Source organism: Taudactylus pleione, unplaced genomic scaffold (assembly GCF_031769625.1).
Source record: "Taudactylus pleione unplaced genomic scaffold, aTauple2 ptg000085l, whole genome shotgun sequence".
Taxonomy (NCBI): Eukaryota; Metazoa; Chordata; class Amphibia; order Anura; family Myobatrachidae; genus Taudactylus; species Taudactylus pleione.
The window spans coordinates 5,390,311-5,407,235 of record NW_028284487.1 but is presented as its reverse complement, the minus strand read 5'-3'; the positions used below and the strand labels follow the sequence as shown (position 1 = coordinate 5,407,235).

General features: G+C 33.8%; 17 non-coding genes across 17 annotated transcripts; all 17 read right to left on the bottom strand.

The window, feature by feature from the left end:
• Window positions 1-909: 909 nt before the first annotated feature.
• On the bottom strand, window positions 910-991 carry TRNAS-CGA (transfer RNA serine (anticodon CGA)). The gene has a single exon. It is a non-coding gene; the product is annotated as a tRNA-Ser (tRNA).
• Window positions 992-1,198: 207 nt separating this feature from the next.
• Window positions 1,199-1,280, bottom strand: TRNAS-UGA (transfer RNA serine (anticodon UGA)). Its single transcript has one exon. It is a non-coding gene; the product is annotated as a tRNA-Ser (tRNA).
• A 943-nt stretch (window positions 1,281-2,223) lies between these two features.
• TRNAS-CGA (transfer RNA serine (anticodon CGA)) lies at window positions 2,224-2,305 on the bottom strand. The gene has a single exon. It is a non-coding gene; the product is annotated as a tRNA-Ser (tRNA).
• A 1,211-nt stretch (window positions 2,306-3,516) lies between these two features.
• On the bottom strand, window positions 3,517-3,598 carry TRNAS-CGA (transfer RNA serine (anticodon CGA)). The gene has a single exon. It is a non-coding gene; the product is annotated as a tRNA-Ser (tRNA).
• Window positions 3,599-3,805: 207 nt separating this feature from the next.
• Window positions 3,806-3,887, bottom strand: TRNAS-UGA (transfer RNA serine (anticodon UGA)). The gene has a single exon. It is a non-coding gene; the product is annotated as a tRNA-Ser (tRNA).
• Window positions 3,888-4,829: 942 nt separating this feature from the next.
• On the bottom strand, window positions 4,830-4,911 carry TRNAS-CGA (transfer RNA serine (anticodon CGA)). The gene has a single exon. It is a non-coding gene; the product is annotated as a tRNA-Ser (tRNA).
• Window positions 4,912-6,122: 1,211 nt separating this feature from the next.
• On the bottom strand, window positions 6,123-6,204 carry TRNAS-CGA (transfer RNA serine (anticodon CGA)). Its single transcript has one exon. It is a non-coding gene; the product is annotated as a tRNA-Ser (tRNA).
• Window positions 6,205-7,414: 1,210 nt separating this feature from the next.
• On the bottom strand, window positions 7,415-7,496 carry TRNAS-CGA (transfer RNA serine (anticodon CGA)). The gene has a single exon. It is a non-coding gene; the product is annotated as a tRNA-Ser (tRNA).
• A 1,211-nt stretch (window positions 7,497-8,707) lies between these two features.
• Window positions 8,708-8,789, bottom strand: TRNAS-CGA (transfer RNA serine (anticodon CGA)). Its single transcript has one exon. It is a non-coding gene; the product is annotated as a tRNA-Ser (tRNA).
• Window positions 8,790-8,996: 207 nt separating this feature from the next.
• On the bottom strand, window positions 8,997-9,078 carry TRNAS-UGA (transfer RNA serine (anticodon UGA)). The gene has a single exon. It is a non-coding gene; the product is annotated as a tRNA-Ser (tRNA).
• A 942-nt stretch (window positions 9,079-10,020) lies between these two features.
• TRNAS-CGA (transfer RNA serine (anticodon CGA)) lies at window positions 10,021-10,102 on the bottom strand. Its single transcript has one exon. It is a non-coding gene; the product is annotated as a tRNA-Ser (tRNA).
• Window positions 10,103-11,313: 1,211 nt separating this feature from the next.
• TRNAS-CGA (transfer RNA serine (anticodon CGA)) lies at window positions 11,314-11,395 on the bottom strand. Its single transcript has one exon. It is a non-coding gene; the product is annotated as a tRNA-Ser (tRNA).
• A 207-nt stretch (window positions 11,396-11,602) lies between these two features.
• Window positions 11,603-11,684, bottom strand: TRNAS-UGA (transfer RNA serine (anticodon UGA)). Its single transcript has one exon. It is a non-coding gene; the product is annotated as a tRNA-Ser (tRNA).
• A 942-nt stretch (window positions 11,685-12,626) lies between these two features.
• On the bottom strand, window positions 12,627-12,708 carry TRNAS-CGA (transfer RNA serine (anticodon CGA)). Its single transcript has one exon. It is a non-coding gene; the product is annotated as a tRNA-Ser (tRNA).
• A 1,203-nt stretch (window positions 12,709-13,911) lies between these two features.
• On the bottom strand, window positions 13,912-13,993 carry TRNAS-CGA (transfer RNA serine (anticodon CGA)). Its single transcript has one exon. It is a non-coding gene; the product is annotated as a tRNA-Ser (tRNA).
• Window positions 13,994-15,203: 1,210 nt separating this feature from the next.
• On the bottom strand, window positions 15,204-15,285 carry TRNAS-CGA (transfer RNA serine (anticodon CGA)). The gene has a single exon. It is a non-coding gene; the product is annotated as a tRNA-Ser (tRNA).
• Window positions 15,286-16,488: 1,203 nt separating this feature from the next.
• TRNAS-CGA (transfer RNA serine (anticodon CGA)) lies at window positions 16,489-16,570 on the bottom strand. Its single transcript has one exon. It is a non-coding gene; the product is annotated as a tRNA-Ser (tRNA).
• Between the last annotated feature and the right edge of the window lie 355 nt (window positions 16,571-16,925).

Sequence of the window (16,925 nt, the reverse complement as noted above, 5' to 3'; positions counted from 1 at the left end):
AAATAATTTATTATTGTTCTGTTTATTTCATTGGTCCCATGCTTATTTAATGTAGAATTAGCACACCTGCCACTGCACAATCATAAATTTGTTTATTAACATGCATTTTCTCTCATCATTCATTACATCTCTGCAGATCTCTCAAGGTCAAATTTTGCATTCTTTAGTGGCAGTATGGATATTGTGAAAGGCACATCATAGGATTCTGCAAATGTATATGTGAAATAATTAGTTCATAACATCAAGGCTGCAAACTAGGATTAAATCAGGATTAGGATACAATGGTGAGTATGATGGTTTCCACAAAATATTGATTTTAATTTTTCAATTACTGTTTATGTTTTAAAAAGAAACAGCTCATGTCAGTGTTATAGAGATATATTTAAGATTAACTTTAAGATGGGAAAGATTTCCTAAGCTTGGTGGCAATTGTTGATTATGATGAAGATGATAATATGTTCTGGAATGAACAAATAAACTTTGTTATGTATCTTACAAAGTGGCTGATGGAAATAATTGCAATACATTCACTGTAATTCCACAGATAGCACTACAGTTTTGTGATATTTGAAAGTATCTGATATGCACATTTCTTCCTAGTGCTGCTGATTTGTTAATTAAAAGTTTAGTTGTTATGAACAAAACAAATTTTAACTCAGATCTACACATAAATAACCATTACATCATGAAACAGTAAAAAAAAATTGGAGATGGTTTGATGACATGTTCCTAAAATGCAGGAAGAGCCTCACTGTCTGAGATCACGTGCTTCAAAAAGTAGTCCATTGTAAAATAGGATGCAGGTGAAGGTGATTTAGGATGAGACTGTTACATTGTTCAACATAACATATTTTGCTTTTCTACATGTTAAATGCATATTGTGTTTTTAAATAAGTTTGAAAAGCAAAACGTAGCTGGCAAGATTTGAACCTGCGCGGGAAAACCCCAATGGAATTCGACTCCATCACCTTAACCATTCGGCCACAACTACCTGCACGTTGATTTTTTGATGAGCTTCTGTGGAAAAATAATTGCTTTCCATTTCATGATTGTCATTTAAAACCTGTTGCAATTTCTATTTGGTGTCTGCTATATTAATAGACAAACTATGGGAAATATAATAGCTAGCATAGTTTCCTTGAAAATAAAGGAGTCAAGGAAGTATGATCTTTGTTTTTTACATGCTCAAAAAGCAAGACGTAGCTTGCAGTATTTGAACCTGCGCGGGGAAACCCCAATGGATTTCAAGTCCATCGCCTTAACCACTCGGCCACAACTACTTCTATACCACTACCCGACATTACCTGGAGTACAAAATAATTTATTATCGTTCTGTTTATTTCATTGGTCCCATGCTTATTTAATGTAGAATTAGCACACCTGCCACTGCACAATCATAAATTTGTTTATTAACATGCATTTTCTCTCATCATTCATTACATCTCTGCAGATCTCTCAAGATCAAATTTTGCATTCTTTAGTGGCAGTATGGATATTGTGAAAGGCACATCATAGGATTCTGCAAATGTATATGTGAAATAATTAGTTCATAACATCAAGGCTGCAAACTAGGATTAAATCAGGATTAGGATACAATGGTGAGTATGATGGTTTCCAAAAAATATTGATTTTAATTTTTCAATTACTGTTTATGTTTTAAAAAGAAACAGCTCATGTCAGTGTTATAGAGATATATTTAAGATTAACTTTAAGATGGGAAAGATTTCCTAAGCTTGGTGGCAATTGTTGATTATGATGAAGATGATAATATGTTCTGGAATGAACAAATAAACTTTGTTATGTATCTTACAAAGTGGCTGATGGATATAATTGCAATACATTCACTGTAATTCCACAGATAGCACTACAGTTTTGTGATATTTGAAAGTATCTGATATGCACATTTCTTCCTAGTGCTGCTGATTTGTTAATTAAAAGTTTAGTTGTTATGAACAAAACAAATTTTAACTCAGATCTGCACATAAATAACCATTACATCATGAAACAGTAAAAAAAAATTGGAGATGGTTTGATGACATGTTCCTAAAATGCAGGAAGAGCCTCACTGTCTGAGATCACGTGCTTCAAAAAGTAGTCCATTGTTAAATAGGATGCAGGTGAAGGTGATTTAGTATGAGACAGTTACATTGCTCAACATAACATATTTTGCTTTTCTACATCTTAAATGCATATTGTGTTTTTAAATAAGTTTGAAAAGCAAAACATAGCTGGCAAGATTTGAACCTGCGTGGGGAAACCCCAATGGATTTCGACTCCATCGCCTTAACCACTCGGCCACAACTACCTGCACGTTGATTTTTTGATGAGCTTCTGTGGAAAAATAATTGCTTTCCATTTCATGATTGTCATTTAAAACCTGTTGCAATTTCTATTTGGTGGCTGCTATATTATTAGACAAACTATGGGAAATATAATAGCTAGTATAGTTTCCTAGAAAATAATTGAGTCAAGGAAGTATGATCTTTGTTTTTTACATGCTCGAAAAGCAAGACGTAGCTGGCAGGATTTGAACCTGCGCGGGGTCCATCACCTTAACCACTCCGCCACAACCACTTCTATACCTCTAGCCGACATTACCTGGAGTACAAAATAATTTATTATCATTCTGTTTATTTCATTGGTCCCATGCTTATTTAATGTAGAATTAGCACACCTGCCACTGCACAATCATAAATTTGTTTATTAACATGCATTTTCTCTCATCATTCATTACATCTCTGCAGATCTCTCAAGATCAAATTTTGCATTGTTTAGTGGCAGTATGGATATTGTGAAAGGCACATCATAGGATTCTGCAAATGTATATGTGAAATAATTAGTTCATAACATCAAGGCTGCAAACTAGGATTAAATCAGGTTTAGGATACAATGGTGAGTATGATGGTTTCCAAAAAATATTGATTTAAATTTTTCAATTACTGTTTATGTTTTAAAAAGAAACAGCTCATGTCAGTGTTATAGAGATATATTTAAGATTAACTTAAAGATGGGAAAGATTTCCTAAGCTTGGTGGCAAAGTTGATTATGATGAAGATGATAATATGTTCTGGAATGAACAAATAAACTTTGTTATGTATCTTACAAAGTGGCTGATGGAAATAATTGCAATACATTCACTGTAATTCCACAGATAGCACTACAGTTTTGTGATATTTGAAAGTATCTGATATGCACATTTCTTCCTAGTGCTGCTGATTTTTTAATTAAAAGTTTAGTTGTTATGAACAAAACAAATTTTAACTCAGATCTACACATAAATAACCATTACATCATGAAACAGTAAAAAAAAATTGGAGATGGTTTGATGACATGTTCCTAAAATGCAGGAAGAGCCTCACTGTCTGAGATCACGTGCTTCAAAAAGCAGTCCATTGTGAAATAGCATGCAGGTGAAGGTGATTTAGGTTGAGACACTTACATTGTTCAACATAACATATTTTGCTTTTCTACATCTTAAATGCATATTGTGTTTTTAAATAAGTTTGAAAAGCAAAACGTAGCTGGCAGGATTTGAACCTGCGCGGGGAAACCCCAATGGATTTCGACTCCATCGCCTTAACCACTCGGCCACAACTACCTGCACGTTGATTTTTTGATGAGCTTCTGTGGAAAAATAATTGCTTTCCATTTCATGATTGTCATTTAAAACCTGTTGCAATTTCTATTTGGTGGCTGCTATATTAATAGACAAACTATGGGAAATATAATAGCTAGTATAGTTTCCTAGAAAATAAAGGAGTCAAGGAAGTATGATCTTTGTTTTTTACATGCTCGAAAAGCAAGACATAGCTGGTAGGATTTGAACCTGCGCAGGGAAACCCCAATGGATTTCAAGTCCATCACCTTAACCACTCGGCCACAACTACTTCTATACCACTACCTGACATTACCTGGAGTACAAAATAATTTATTATCGTTCTGTTTATTTCATTGGTCCCATGCTTATTTAATGTAGAATTAGCACACCTGCCACTGCACAATCATAAATTTGTTTATTAACATGCATTTTCTCTCATCATTCATTACATCTCTGCAGATCTCTCAAATCCAATTTTGCATTCTTTAGTGGCAGTATGGATATTGTGAAAGGCACATCATAGGATTCTGCAAATGTATATGTGAAATAATTAGTTCATAACATCAAGGCTGCAAACTAGGATTAAATCAGGATTAGGATACAATGGTGAGTATGATGGTTTCCATAAAATATTGATTTTAATTTTTCAATTACTGTTTATGTTTTAAAAAGAAACAGCTCATGTCAGTGTTATAGAGATATATTTAAGATTAACTTTAAGATGGGAAAGATTTCCTAAGCTTGGTGGCAATTGTTGATTATGATGAAGATGATAATATGTTCTGGAATGAACAAATAAACTTTGTTATGTATCTTACAAAGTGGCTGATGGAAATAATTGCAATACATTCACTGTAATTCCACAGATAGCACTACAGTTTTGTGATATTTGAAAGTATCTGATATGCACATTTCTTCCTAGTGCTGCTGATTTTTTAATTAAAAGTTTAGTTGTTATGAACAAAACAAATTTTAACTCAGATCTACACATAAATAACCATTACATCATGAAACAGTAAAAAAAAATTGGAGATGGTTTGATGACATGTTCCTAAAATGCAGGAAGAGCCTCACTGTCTGAGATCACGTGCTTCAAAAAGTAGTCCATTGTTAAATAGGATGCAGGTGAAGGTGATTTAGGATGAGACAGTTACATTGCTCAACATAACATATTTTGCTTTTCTACATCTTAAATGCATATTGTGTTTTTAAATAAGTTTGAAAAGCAAAACATAGCTGGCAAGATTTGAACCTGCGTGGGGAAACCCCAATGGATTTCGACTCCATCGCCTTAACCACTCGGCCACAACTACCTGCACATTGATTTTTTGATGAGCTTCTGTGGAAAAATAATTGCTTTCCATTTCATGATTGTCATTTAAAACCTGTTGCAACTTCTATTTGGTGGCTGCTATATTAATAGACAAACTATGGGAAATATAATAGCTAGTATAGTTTCCTAGAAAATAAATGAGTCAAGGAAGTATGATCTTTGATTTTTACATGCTCGAAAAGCAAGACGTAGCTGGCAGGATTTGAACCTGCTCGGGGTCCATCACCTTAACCACTCGGCCACAACCACTTCTATACCTCTAGCCAACATTACCTGGAGTACAAAATAATTTATTATCATTCTGTTTATTTCATTGGTCCCATGCTTATTTAATGTAGAATTAGCACACCTGCCACTGCACAATCATAAATTTGTTTATTAACATGCATTTTCTCTCATCATTCATTACATCTCTGCAGATCTCTCAAGATCAAATTTTGCATTGTTTAGTGGCAGTATGGATATTGTGAAAGGCACATCATAGGATTCTGCAAATGTATATGTGAAATAATTAGTTCATAACATCAAGGCTGCAAACTAGGATTAAATCAGGATTAGGATACAATGGTGAGTATGATGGTTTCCAAAAAATATTGATTAAAATTTTTCAATTACTGTTTATGTTTTAAAAAGAAACAGCTCATGTCAGTGTTATAGAGATATATTTAAGATTAACTTAAAGATGGGAAAGATTTCCTAAGCTTGGTGGCAAAGTTGATTATGATGAAGATGATAATATGTTCTGGAATGAACAAATAAACTTTGTTATGTATCTTACAAAGTGGCTGATGGAAATAATTGCAATACATTCACTGTAATTCCACAGATAGCACTACAGTTTTGTGATATTTGAAAGTATCTGATATGCACATTTCTTCCTAGTGCTGCTGATTTGTTAATTAAAAGTTTAGTTGTTATGAACAAAACAAATTTTAACTCAGATCTACACATAAATAACCATTACATCATGAAACAGTACAAAAAAATTGGAGATGGTTTGATGACATGTTCCTAAAATGCAGGAAGAGCCTCACTGTCTGAGATCACGTGCTTCAAAAAGCAGTCCATTGTGAAATAGCATGCAGGTGAAGGTGATTTAGGATGAGACATTTACATTGTTCAACATAACATATTTTGCTTTTCTACATCTTAAATGCATATTGTGTTTTTAAATAAGTTTGAAAAGCAAAACATAGCTGGCAAGATTTGAACCTGCGTGGGGAAACCCCAATGGATTTCGACTCCATCGCCTTAACCACTCGGCCACAACTACCTGCACGTTGATTTTTTGATGAGCTTCTGTGGAAAAATAATTGCTTTCCATTTCATGATTGTCATTTAAAACCTGTTGCAATTTCTATTTGGTGGCTGCTATATTAATAGACAAACTATGGGAAATATAATAGCTAGTATAGTTTCCTAGAAAATAAAGGAGTCAAGGAAGTATGATCTTTGTTTTTTACATGCTCGAAAAGCAAGACGTAGCTGGCAGGATTTGAACCTGCTCGGGGTCCATCACCTTAACCACTCAGCCACAACCACTTCTATACCTCTAGCCAACATTACCTGGAGTACAAAATAATTTATTATCATTCTGTTTATTTCATTGGTCCCATGCTTATTTAATGTAGAATTAGCACACCTGCCACTGCACAATCATAAATTTGTTTATTAACATGCATTTTCTCTCATCATTCATTACATCTCTGCAGATCTCTCAAGATCAAATTTTGCATTGTTTAGTGGCAGTATGGATATTGTGAAAGGCACATCATAGGATTCTGCAAATGTATATGTGAAATAATTAGTTCATAACATCAAGGCTGCAAACTAGGATTAAATCAGGATTAGGATACAATGGTGAGTATGATGGTTTCCAAAAAATATTGATTTAAATTTTTCAATTACTGTTTATGTTTTAAAAAGAAACAGCTCATGTCAGTGTTATAGAGATATATTTAAGATTAACTTAAAGATGGGAAAGATTTCCTAAGCTTGGTGGCAAAGTTGATTATGATGAAGATGATAATATGTTCTGGAATGAACAAATAAACTTTGTTATGTATCTTACAAAGTGGCTGATGGAAATAATTGCAATACATTCACTGTAATTCCACAGATAGCACTACAGTTTTGTGATATTTGAAAGTATCTGATATGCACATTTCTTCCTAGTGCTGCTGATTTGTTAATTAAAAGTTTAGTTGTTATGAACAAAACAAATTTTAACTCAGATCTGCACATAAATAACCATTACATCATGAAACAGTAAAAAAAATTGGAGATGGTTTGATGACATGTTCCTAAAATGCAGGAAGAGCCTCACTGTCTGAGATCACGTGCTTCAAAAAGTAGTCCATTGTTAAATAGGATGCAGGTGAAGGTGATTTAGTATGAGACAGTTACATTGCTCAACATAACATATTTTGCTTTTCTACATCTTAAATGCATATTGTGTTTTTAAATAAGTTTGAAAAGCAAAACATAGCTGGCAAGATTTGAACCTGCGTGGGGAAACCCCAATGGATTTCGACTCCATCGCCTTAACCACTCGGCCACAACTACCTGCACGTTGATTTTTTGATGAGCTTCTGTGGAAAAATAATTGCTTTCCATTTCATGATTGTCATTTAAAACCTGTTGCAATTTCTATTTGGTGGCTGCTATATTAATAGACAAACTATGGGAAATATAATAGCTAGTATAGTTTCCTAGAAAATAAATGAGTCAAGGAAGTATGATCTTTGTTTTTTACATGCTCGAAAAGCAAGACGTAGCTGGCAGGATTTGAACCTGTGCGGGGTCCATCACCTTAACCACTCCGCCACAACCACTTCTATACCTCTAGCCGACATTACCTGGAGTACAAAATAATTTATTATCATTCTGTTTATTTCATTGGTCCCATGCTTATTTAATGTAGAATTAGCACACCTGCCACTGCACAATCATAAATTTGTTTATTAACATGCATTTTCTCTCATCATTCATTACATCTCTGCAGATCTCTCAAGATCAAATTTTGCATTGTTTAGTGGCAGTATGGATATTGTGAAAGGCACATCATAGGATTCTGCAAATGTATATGTGAAATAATTAGTTCATAACATCAAGGCTGCAAACTAGGATTAAATCAGGATTAGGATACAATGGTGAGTATGATGGTTTCCAAAAAATATTGATTTAAATTTTTCAATTACTGTTTATGTTTTAAAAAGAAACAGCTCATGTCAGTGTTATAGAGATATATTTAAGATTAACTTAAAGATGGGAAAGATTTCCTAAGCTTGGTGGCAAAGTTGATTATGATGAAGATGATAATATGTTCTGGAATGAACAAATAAACTTTGTTATGTATCTTACAAAGTGGCTGATGGAAATAATTGCAATACATTCACTGTAATTCCACAGATAGCACTACAGTTTTGTGATATTTGAAAGTATCTGATATGCACATTTCTTCCTAGTGCTGCTGATTTTTTAATTAAAAGTTTAGTTGTTATGAACAAAACAAATTTTAACTCAGATCTACACATAAATAACCATTACATCATGAAACAGTAAAAAAAAATTGGAGATGGTTTGATGACATGTTCCTAAAATGCAGGAAGAGCCTCACTGTCTGAGATCACGTGCTTCAAAAAGCAGTCCATTGTGAAATAGCATGCAGGTGAAGGTGATTTAGGTTGAGACACTTACATTGTTCAACATAACATATTTTGCTTTTCTACATCTTAAATGCATATTGTGTTTTTAAATAAGTTTGAAAAGCAAAACGTAGCTGGCAGGATTTGAACCTGCGCGGGGAAACCCCAATGGATTTCGACTCCATCGCCTTAACCACTCGGCCACAACTACCTGCACGTTGATTTTTTGATGAGCTTCTGTGGAAAAATAATTGCTTTCCATTTCATGATTGTCATTTAAAACCTGTTGCAATTTCTATTTGGTGGCTGCTATATTAATAGACAAACTATGGGAAATATAATAGCTAGTATAGTTTCCTAGAAAATAAAGGAGTCAAGGAAGTATGATCTTTGTTTTTTACATGCTCGAAAAGCAAGACATAGCTGGTAGGATTTGAACCTGCGCAGGGAAACCCCAATGGATTTCAAGTCCATCACCTTAACCACTCGGCCACAACTACTTCTATACCAGTACCTGACATTACCTGGAGTACAAAATAATTTATTATCGTTCTGTTTATTTCATTGGTCCCATGCTTATTTAATGTAGAATTAGCACACCTGCCACTGCACAATCATAAATTTGTTTATTAACATGCATTTTCTCTCATCATTCATTACATCTCTGCAGATCTCTCAAATCCAATTTTGCATTCTTTAGTGGCAGTATGGATATTGTGAAAGGCACATCATAGGATTCTGCAAATGTATATGTGAAATAATTAGTTCATAACATCAAGGCTGCAAACTAGGATTAAATCAGGATTAGGATACAATGGTGAGTATGATGGTTTCCATAAAATATTGATTTTAATTTTTCAATTACTGTTTATGTTTTAAAAAGAAACAGCTCATGTCAGTGTTATAGAGATATATTTAAGATTAACTTTAAGATGGGAAAGATTTCCTAAGCTTGGTGGCAATTGTTGATTATGATGAAGATGATAATATGTTCTGGAATGAACAAATAAACTTTGTTATGTACCTTACAAAGTGGCTGATGGAAATAATTGCAATACATTCACTGTAATTCCACAGATAGCACTACAGTTTTGTGATATTTGAAAGTATCTGATATGCACATTTCTTCCTAGTGCTGCTGATTTGTTAATTAAAAGTTTAGTTGTTATGAACAAAACAAATTTTAACTCAGATCTACACATAAATAACCATTACATCATGAAACAGTAAAAAAAAATTGGAGATGGTTTGATGACATGTTCCTAAAATGCAGGAAGAGCCTCACTGTCTGAGATCACGTGCTTCAAAAAGTAGTCCATTGTTAAATAGGATGCAGGTGAAGGTGATTTAGGATGAGACAGTTACATTGCTCAACATAACATATTTTGCTTTTCTACATCTTAAATGCATATTGTGTTTTTAAATAAGTTTGAAAAGCAAAACATAGCTGGCAAGATTTGAACCTGCGTGGGGAAACCCCAATGGATTTCGACTCCATCGCCTTAACCACTCGGCCACAACTACCTGCACATTGATTTTTTGATGAGCTTCTGTGGAAAAATAATTGCTTTCCATTTCATGATTGTCATTTAAAACCTGTTGCAACTTCTATTTGGTGGCTGCTATATTAATAGACAAACTATGGGAAATATAATAGCTAGTATAGTTTCCTAGAAAATAAATGAGTCAAGGAAGTATGATCTTTGTTTTTTACATGCTCGAAAAGCAAGACGTAGCTGGCAGGATTTGAACCTGCTCGGGGTCCATCACCTTAACCACTCGGCCACAACCACTTCTATACCTCTAGCCAACATTACCTGGAGTACAAAATAATTTATTATCATTCTGTTTATTTCATTGGTCCCATGCTTATTTAATGTAGAATTAGCACACCTGCCACTGCACAATCATAAATTTGTTTATTAACATGCATTTTCTCTCATCATTCATTACATCTCTGCAGATCTCTCAAGATCAAATTTTGCATTGTTTAGTGGCAGTATGGATATTGTGAAAGGCACATCATAGGATTCTGCAAATGTATATGTGAAATAATTAGTTCATAACATCAAGGCTGCAAACTAGGATTAAATCAGGATTAGGATACAATGGTGAGTATGATGGTTTCCAAAAAATATTGATTTAAATTTTTCAATTACTGTTTATGTTTTAAAAAGAAACAGCTCATGTCAGTGTTATAGAGATATATTTAAGATTAACTTAAAGACGGGAAACATTTCCTAAGCTTGGTGGCAAAGTTGATTATGATGAAGATGATAATATGTTCTGGAATGAACAAATAAACTTTGTTATGTATCTTACAAAGTGGCTGATGGAAATAATTGCAATACATTCACTGTAATTCCACAGATAGCACTACAGTTTTGTGATATTTGAAAGTATCTGATATGCACATTTCTTCCTAGTGCTGCTGATTTTTTAATTAAAAGTTTAGTTGTTATGAACAAAACAAATTTTAACTCAGATCTACACATAAATAACCATTACATCATGAAACAGTAAAAAAAAATTGGAGATGGTTTGATGACATGTTCCTAAAATGCAGGAAGAGCCTCACTGTCTGAGATCACGTGCTTCAAAAAGCAGTCCATTGTGAAATAGCATGCAGGTGAAGGTGATTTAGGTTGAGACACTTACATTGTTCAACATAACATATTTTGCTTTTCTACATCTTAAATGCATATTGTGTTTTTAAATAAGTTTGAAAAGCAAAACGTAGCTGGCAGGATTTGAACCTGCGCAGGGAAACCCCAATGGATTTCGACTCCATCGCCTTAACCACTCGGCCACAACTACCTGCACGTTGATTTTTTGATGAGCTTCTGTGGAAAAATAATTGCTTTCCATTTCATGATTGTCATTTAAAACCTGTTGCAATTTCTATTTGGTGGCTGCTATATTAATAGACAATCTATGGGAAATATAATAGCTAGTATAGTTTCCTAGAAAATAAAGGAGTCAAGGAAGTATGATCTTTGTTTTTTACATGCTCGAAAAGCAAGACATAGCTGGTAGGATTTGAACCTGCGCAGGGAAACCCCAATGGATTTCAAGTCCATCGCCTTAACCACTCGGCCACAACTACTTCTATACCACTACCTGACATTACCTGGAGTACAAAATAATTTATTATCATTCTGTTTATTTCATTGGTCCCATGCTTATTTAATGTAGAATTAGCACACCTGCCACTGCACAATCATAAATTTGTTTATTAACATGCATTTTCTCGCATCATTCATTACATCTCTGCAGATCTCTCAAGATCAAATTTTGCATTGTTTAGTGGCAGTATGGATATTGTGAAAGGCACATCATAGGATTCTGCAAATGTATATGTGAAATAATTAGTTCATAACATCAAGGCTGCAAACTAGGATTAAATCAGGATTAGGATACAATGGTGAGTATGATGGTTTCCAAAAAATATTGATTTAAATTTTTCAATTACTGTTTATGTTTTAAAAAGAAACAGCTCATGTCAGTGTTATAGAGATATATTTAAGATTAACTTAAAGATGGGAAAGATTTCCTAAGCTTGGTGGCAAAGTTGATTATGATGAAGATGATAATATGTTCTGGAATGAACAAATAAACTTTGTTATGTATCTTACAAAGTGGCTGATGGAAATAATTGCAATACATTCACTGTAATTCCACAGATAGCACTACAGTTTTGTGATATTTGAAAGTATCTGATATGCACATTTCTTCCTAGTGCTGCTGATTTGTTAATTAAAAGTTTAGTTGTTATGAACAAAACAAATTTTAACTCAGATCTACACATAAATAACCATTACATCATGAAACAGTAAAAAAAAATTGGAGATGGTTTGATGACATGTTCCTAAAATGCAGGAAGAGCCTCACTGTCTGAGATCACGTGCTTCAAAAAGCAGTCCATTGTGAAATAGCATGCAGGTGAAGGTGATTTAGGATGAGACACTTACATTGTTCAACATAACATATTTTGCTTTTCTACATCTTAAATGCATATTGTGTTTTTAAATAAGTTTGAAAAGCAAAACGTAGCTGGCAGGATTTGAACCTGCGCGGGGAAACCCCAATGGATTTCGACTCCATCGCCTTAACCACTCGACCACAATTACCTGCACGTTGATTTTTTGATGAGCTTCTGTGGAAAAATAATTGCTTTCCATTTCATGATTGTCATTTAAAACCTGTTGCAATTTCTATTTGGTGGCTGCTATATTAATAGACAAACTATGGGAAATATAATAGCTAGTATAGTTTCCTAGAAAATAAAGGAGTCAAGGAAGTATGATCTTTGTTTTTTACATGCTCGAAAAGCAAGACGTAGCTGGTAGGATTTGAACCTGCGCAGGGAAACCCTACTCGGCCACAACTACTTCTATACCACTACCTGACATTACCTGGAGTACAAAATAATTTATTATCGTTCTGTTTATTTCATTGGTCCCATGCTTATTTAATGTAGAATTAGCACACCTGCCACTGCACAATCATAAATTTGTTTATTAACATGCATTTTCTCTCATCATTCATTACATCTCTGCAGATCTCTCAAATCCAATTTTGCATTCTTTAGTGGCAGCATGGATATTGTGAAAGGCACATCATAGGATTCTGCAAATGTATATGTGAAATAATTAGTTCATAACATCAAGGCTGCAAACTAGGATTAAATCAGGATTAGGATACAATGGTGAGTATGATGGTTTCCAAAAAATATTGATTTTAATTTTTCAATTACTGTTTATGTTTTAAAAAGAAACAGCTCATGTCAGTGTTATAGAGATATATTTAAGATTAACTTTAAAATGGGAAAGATTTCCTAAGCTTGGTGGCAATTGTTGATTATGATGAAGATGATAATATGTTCTGGAATGAACAAATAAACTTTGTTATGTATCTTACAAAGTGGCTGATGGAAATAATTGCAATACATTCACTGTAATTCCACAGATAGCACTACAGTTTTGTGATATTTGAAAGTATCTGATATGCACATTTCTTCCTAGTGCTGCTGATTTGTTAATTAAAAGTTTAGTTGTTATGAACAAAACAAATTTTAACTCAGATCTACACATAAATAACCATTACATCATGAAACAGTACAAAAAAATTGGAGATGGTTTGATGACATGTTCCTAAAATGCAGGAAGAGCCTCACTGTCTGAGATCACGTGCTTCAAAAAGTAGTCCATTGTTAAATAGGATGCAGGTGAAGGTGATTTAGGATGAGACAGTTACATTGCTCAACATAACATATTTTGCTTTTCTACATCTTAAATGCATATTGTGTTTTTAAATAAGTTTGAAAAGCAAAACATAGCTGGCAAGATTTGAACCTGCGTGGGGAAACCCCAATGGATTTCGACTCCATCGCCTTAACCACTCGGCCACAACTACCTGCACGTTGATTTTTTGATGAGCTTCTGTGGAAAAATAATTGCTTTCCATTTCATGATTGTCATTTAAAACCTGTTGCAATTTCTATTTGGTGGCTGCTATATTAATAGACAAACTATGGGAAATATAATAGCTAGTATAGTTTCCTAGAAAATAAATGAGTCAAGGAAGTATGATCTTTGTTTTTTACATGCTCGAAAAGCAAGACGTAGCTGGCAGGATTTGAACCTGCTGGGGGCCATCACCTTAACCACTCGGCCACAACCACTTCTATACCTCTAGCCAACATTAAATGGAGTACAAAATAATTTATTATCATTCTGTTTATTTCATTGGTCCCATGCTTATTTAATGTAGTATTAGCACACCTGCCACTGCAGAATCATAAATTTGTTTATTAACATGCATTTTCTCTCATCATTCATTACATCTCTGCAATTCTCTCAAGATCAAATTTTGCATTGTTTAGTGGCAGTATGGATATTGTGAAAGGCACATCATAGGATTCTGCAAATGTATATGTGAAATAATTAGTTCATAACATCAAGGCTGCAAACTAGGATTAAATCAGGATTAGGATACAATGGTGAGTATGATGGTTTCCAAAAAATATTGATTTAAATTTTTCAATTACTGTTTATGTTTTAAAAAGAAACAGCTCATGTCAGTGTTATAGAGATATATTTAAGATTAACTTAAAGATGGGAAAGATTTCCTAAGCTTGGTGGCAAAGTTGATTATGATGAAGATGATAATATGTTCTGGAATGAACAAATAAACTTTGTTATGTATCTTACAAAGTGGCTGATGGAAATAATTGCAATACATTCACTGTAATTCCACAGATAGCACTACAGTTTTGTGATATTTGAAAGTATCTGATATGCACATTTCTTCCTAGTGCTGCTGATTTGTTAATTAAAAGTTTAGTTGTTATGAACAAAACAAATTTTAACTCAGATCTACACATAAATAACCATTACATCATGAAACAGTAAAAAAAAATTGGAGATGGTTTGATGACATGTTCCTAAAATGCAGGAAGAGCCTCACTGTCTGAGATCACGTGCTTCAAAAAGCAGTCCATTGTGAAATAGCATGCAGGTGAAGGTGATTTAGGATGAGACACTTACATTGTTCAACATAACATATTTTGCTTTTCTACATCTTAAATGCATATTGTGTTTTTAAATAAGTTTGAAAAGCAAAACGTAGCTGGCAGGATTTGAACCTGCGCGGGGAAACCCCAATGGATTTCGACTCCATCGCCTTAACCACTCGGCCACAATTACCTGCACGTTGATTTTTTGATGAGCTTCTGTGGAAAAATAATTGCTTTCCATTTCATGATTGTCATTTAAAACCTGTTGCAATTTCTATTTGGTGGCTGCTATATTAATATACAAACTATGGGAAATATAATAGCTAGTATAGTTTCCTAGAAAATAAAGGAGTCAAGGAAGTATGATCTTTGTTTTTTACATGCTCGAAAAGCAAGACGTAGCTGGTAGGATTTGAACCTGCGCAGGGAAACCCCACTCGGCCACAACTACTTCTATACCACTACCTGACATTACCTGGAGTACAAAATAATTTATTATCGTTCTGTTTATTTCATTGGTCCCATGCTTATTTAATGTAGAATTAGCACACCTGCCACTGCACAATCATAAATTTGTTTATTAACATGCATTTTCTCTCATCATTCATTACATCTCTGCAGATCTCTCAAATCCAATTTTGCATTCTTTAGTGGCAGTATGGATATTGTGAAAGGCACATCATAGGATTCTGCAAATGTATATGTGAAATAATTAGTTCATAACATCAAGGCTGCAAACTAGGATTAAATCAGGATTAGGATACAATGGTGAGTATGATGGTTTCCAAAAAATATTGATTTTAATTTTTCAATTACTGTTTATGTTTTAAAAAGAAACAGCTCATGTCAGTGTTATAGAGATATATTTAAGATTAACTTTAAGATGGGAAAGATTTCCTAAGCTTGGTGGCAATTGTTGATTATGATGAAGATGATAATATGTTCTGGAATGAACAAATAAACTTTGTTATGTATCTTACAAAGTGGCTGATGGAAATAATTGCAATACATTCACTGTAATTCCACAGATAGCACTACAGTTTTGTGATATTTGAAAGTATCTGATATGCACATTTCTTCCTAGTGCTGCTGATTTGTTAATTAAAAGTTTAGTTGTTATGAACAAAACAAATTTTAACTCAGATCTACACATAAATAACCATTACATCATGAAACAGTAAAAAAAAATTGGAGATGGTTTGATGACATGTTCCTAAAATGCAGGAAGAGCCTCACTGTCTGAGATCACGTGCTTCAAAAAGTAGTCCATTGTTAAATAGGATGCAGGTGAAGGTAATTTAGGATGAGACAGTTACATTGCTCAACATAACATATTTTGCTTTTCTACATCTTAAATGCATATTGTGTTTTTAAATAAGTTTGAAAAGCAAAACATAGCTGGCAAGATTTGAACCTGCGTGGGGAAACCCCAATGGATTTCGACTCCATCGCCTTAACCACTCGGCCACAACTACCTGCACGTTGATTTTTTGATGAGCTTCTGTGGAAAAATAATTGCTTTCCATTTCATGATTGTCATTTAAAACCTGTTGCAATTTCTATTTGGTGGCTGCTATATTAATAGACAAACTATGGGAAATATAATAGCTAGTATAGTTTCCTAGAAAATAAATGAGTCAAGGAAGTATGATCTTTGTTTTTTACATGCTCGAAAAGCAAGACGTAGCTGGCAGGATTTGAACCTGCTCGGGGTCCATCACCTTAACCACTCGGCCACAACCACTTCTATACCTCTAGCCAACATTACCTGGAGTACAAAATAATTTATTATCATTCTGTTTATTTCATTGGTCCCATGCTTATTTAATG